Source organism: Pyrus communis, chromosome 2 (genome assembly GCF_963583255.1).
Source record: "Pyrus communis chromosome 2, drPyrComm1.1, whole genome shotgun sequence".
Lineage (NCBI taxonomy): Eukaryota > Viridiplantae > Streptophyta > Magnoliopsida > Rosales > Rosaceae > Pyrus > Pyrus communis.
The window spans coordinates 22189044-22193633 of NC_084804.1; the positions used below are offsets into that span (position 1 = coordinate 22189044).

The window sequence follows — 4590 nt, forward strand, 5'->3', positions numbered from 1 at the left end:
ATCTAACCGAACGCAGTGCTCTCACGTCCTTCATGAGCACTCTGTCTTCCCCTACATTGAACTGGACTGCTTCAGTTGATTGTTGCCAGTGGGAAGGCATCACATGTAGTCAGAATGGTTGGATCATCCAATTGCGGTTGCCATCCAAGGGACTCAAAGGAGGTATTTTTCCTTCATCACTTGGAAACCTTAAGCTTCTTTCGCACCTCAACCTCTCCCACAATCTGCTTTCCGGCTCTCTTGAAGCCGGGATGTCTTTGTCCTTGAGTCACCTAGAGATCCTTGATTTGAGCTATAATCTTTTCTCCGGAGAAGTACCATTGTCTTTATCATCAAGTTTGTTGATTTTTCGAGTAGCATGTACCAGTCGCAGCTCTCGGGTAGCATGTACCAGTTCAGCGAGATCATTTTCTGTCATACCGGCTTTAACTTTCCCCAAGATTTCTTCCTCAACTTTTTTATCACCAGAAAACTTTTGTGGATCAGGCTGTCCAAGAAGTCGAATGTTAGGAGTAATAAACAAACAAGGTTTGGCAAAAAATTCTTTGAACGATTACCCGCATTGCTACCACAACTTTATGAGGATTGTTCAAAATGAATTTCTTTATCAGAGGAGAGAAAACAGCTATAGAGCCTTCCTTTTTTATTCTGGCATTCAGTTCCATTAAAAAATTGCCATGCTTCAGTGGATCAAAAGGGTCCATACCATATATCCATTTATCCTACAGAGATTTAATATATTAAGTTCATGATTAAGACTAAATGGCTATTAATAAAGAATGTATATTATGAACGTAAAAGAAAACAAAGACGAGTATATCTTACAATGGACTGGAGCATTAAGGACAAGCCTTCAGGGAGTATTTTCTTATTATGTTCCCCGCAAATGAACTCCATTGTATTCATTGATGCTTCTACAGCATCTGTATCAAAGCCTTTCTCCGCAAATAGTATAAGTGTACTCATGACTACTAGCTCTACCTTTGAAATGTCATCGCGAGAAACATTGATCACCAATATACTCAATAGAGGTTGAAGGAGATGAAAATCAACCTCGATAAAAATATCTCCATAGCCATATTCCAGCAACATTCTCCTCAATGGAGAAAGAATAATTGCCGAAATGAGATGAACAAAAACATCAATTGTTCGCTCAGTCTCCATGTCTAAGGGCCTATCACAGAGCAACCAACTGAGGCATACCATGTTTTTCTTCTCTAAGTCACCTGAATTACCAAAAGGATAGTTCTTAAGAATCCCGACTGACTCTGAAAATGGTCTTTGTGGTTTGATCCTTGATAAATTTGTTGCTGAACTTGCATCAAACATGTCTAGGTACTCTGAGAGTGAGAGAGAGAGAGAGAGAGAGAGAGAGAGATTAGTACCACAATCTAAAACTTATATCATTCGTCACGACTCACAATTAATAAAAGGAAGCCATTAGATAAAGTCAAAGTGTTAGTGACCAATATATTTCTCTAACAGCTTCTAATTTGTTTCTTTTTTCAATTAACCTCTGATTTAATTCTTCAAAACAAATTGGATATAAAACTGAAATTATGGGACATTTGCGATTTACAGACTTGACAGCCTTGTAAAGGAAATCCATTAAAGCAAGTGACTAGAAGGGATAAAATGTAGTAACAAATCCTGTAAGAGGCATTATATATTCATGATTTTAAATGGTAATATCCTCAATAGGCTCTTTTTTTAACTATAGATTCTCATCGAGTTTATTTTCAGAAAATTCGCCCACTATTTTATTAGAGAAATGGCGAAAATAGTCTTGCAAGTTATTAACATGTGCAGACGCTTAGTTGGATCATCGTTTCCATAAAACCATACCCTTGCGTTACTGCGATGGTAGTTATTCCGGTGGAACTCCTGTAATTTTATTCTCAGAAATTCAGAAGGAAAAGCACTGTAGCACTAAAACAATATTGAAGGAATAATTCATAAAAATTTATCCTTCCGAATATGAAAGAAAAATGTAAGTCTGTTGGATCGATGACCAAACCATAAAAAATACATCTTAATTAACGTCACAAGACTCACAACACATGAAAAACCACAGTTTTAAAGTTTATCATGGTATCTGATATATCAAAGAAATAATCATCCTGTTTAGTGAACACAACAAACCTTGAAGTCCTCAAATGTCAATTGGGGCATAATTTGTGGATCCCCAGCATGGTCAAAATCGTAGGTACTGTCCGGAAAAACGGCCTGTAGAAAATGAAAAGCAGATGTATGATATTAGAGATATAGTAAACAAATTAGGGAAAAAAAAATATGAACACTAGGCAAGCATAATAACCGTACTTGTAGCTCTCTAGTCATCAGTGGTAACAAATGATTGTGTAGCTTAATATGTCGGAAAAAAGAGACGGGTGGTATATAAACACGACAAATGACCTCAACAAATCTGAATGTTACCACTGTAGTAAGCACACAAGTATGTGATTGTGATTATACAGCCACAAGCTATCATGTTTATGGAACCTAATCACAATTAGTAAAGATCATTTGGGCGCTCTAATCATAAACATAATCATATTGGCGTGTACTAAACAATAAAACTCCCCAAAGGAAATGAACTGAGAGAAACGGATGACGTTATACGAAAACCTATACAATTTGAATAAAAAGTAGAGAGAAAAATTGCCTGTCGAGCAGTAAGCTTCAGTACATCTCTCGCCAGTGGCCAAAATTGGAATTCCTTCATCTGATTGAAGACGAGTCCTGAAATTATGAACAAAATTCATTTTACGATGAAATGGCACATTAATATCATGCTTGGAAATTAATGAAACTCATAATTAATTAAGATACATAAAATTTTGCCAGCACAATGCAAAACCAAAGAAAACAAAACACAAGAGAATTGGGCACATGCATCAAATGTCCAACCTTGATAAGATAAATCTTCGGATGGGTCGTTAAGCTCATAAGCAAACCCTGTTGCCAGAAAATCTGGATGTCCTCCACACAATTAGGAAAGAAGACAGCATCGAGGAGTAGATCAACGAAATTATGCAATTCCTGATGCAGTTACGAAAACCATATAATTTTAGGAATACAGATTAATCAGATACAAGCAATCCAAATTAGACCCAAATTGTAGTTTCGTTTCCAACTCGTATTTACCTTTGTAGTTGTGCACTTACCAGAGTAATAGGTCCTATCAGCCATGACTTTACAATACATATAAGTACTGAAGCTCTTTAAAACCAACTCGTCAAATGGTCTTTTCAATGGGTACTTTCTTGACCCGCATATCACACTCTGCTGCAATATGGTGGCCACTCCAGTCGAATCGTTCCTGCATCTCGACAGTTCAACAAATATATGAACAAAAGCACGAAATCCACAACTGCATTACCTGAAAAAGCAGAGACTTTGAAAGAGAACTCACTGTATCGTTTGGAAAGTAATGCCGAAGACCCTTTTCTTGGAGGTGTTGGACAGAGACATTATTTGGGCACCCGTCTTTTTGTGCCGGAAAAGCACAGCGTTGGAGTTGCAGTCTCCGATGAACTCTTCGGAGATCTTCTCGAAACCGAGCTTCTCCGCAACGTCATCTTGCACACCAGGAACAGGAAGCTCTAAGCACACCCAGAAAAGAAACAGCGAAAATAATGGTCGATTAATCTCAAATTTACAAAAATGGTAGCTTGGGTTGGGGTTACAATGTACATACCTGGTGGAGAACGAGGAGACTGAGTCGGCGGCATGCCGGCGGCGGTTGAGGATACGGAGTAGTCTGTGGTGGCGGAGTAAGGGATCGGACGGTGGTGTGGTGGTGGTGATGAAAATTCTGCTCAGAAATGGGGTTTTGAGTTTTTGAGAGAGAGGAAAATATCGCGAGAGAGATGTTAAATGTAGTGAGAGAGTGGGGGTTTAAGGAGAAGCTGACCGGCCTGTGTTTACGGAGCTGACCGTACGGACACGATTAGCACCGTATTGGAAACTGGAATTCGTGGAGTTTGCGGATTGGTGGATGGTGGTTTTTGGAGGGAAATATTTCGCTCCAACCCCTTGGTGGGGAGAAGCCGAGCCGAGCCGATTAATCATGTTGCATTTTGTTGGAGAATCATGCTTGCTTAATTACACTTGACTAGTAAATAAGTTCAATTAATTATGATTTTCAATTAATTATATTAGTTATTATCTTATTTATATAAAGCCAACACAAAATGTGAACAGTGATTTTGGTGTCATCAAGCTTCAACAAAAATGCCTTCAAGACAAAAAGCTTCAAGGGCATCCCAAAATAATGCATCAAATAAGGCAAGGACATTTCGTCATTTTAACAGTGTTTTTTTTTAATAATTTATTTTTTGGTACATTTTTTTTATTTATTTTTATTATAATTAGTACCTCATAATAGGCTAGCAATAATGTGATTCAATTTCTCTATTTTTAAACACGTTCAAAACATCTTAAGAGGCGTGTAATGTCAGTTATCAAAAAGGTCTTTCACATGTTGATAATAATGTGATTCAATAAGTTGTCAAATCATTGTTTTTTTTTTCTTTAACAAACGATATTATCTATACTAAGGGGGAGGGGATGGACTTAGCTTATAAT

At 37.5% G+C, this 4590-nt stretch overlaps 1 pseudogene; it reads right to left on the minus strand.

Moving 5' to 3' along the window:
• Positions 1 to 292: 292 nt before the first annotated feature.
• LOC137724950 (presequence protease 2, chloroplastic/mitochondrial-like) lies at positions 293 to 3734 on the minus strand (annotated as a pseudogene).
• Positions 3735 to 4590: the final 856 nt, after the last annotated feature.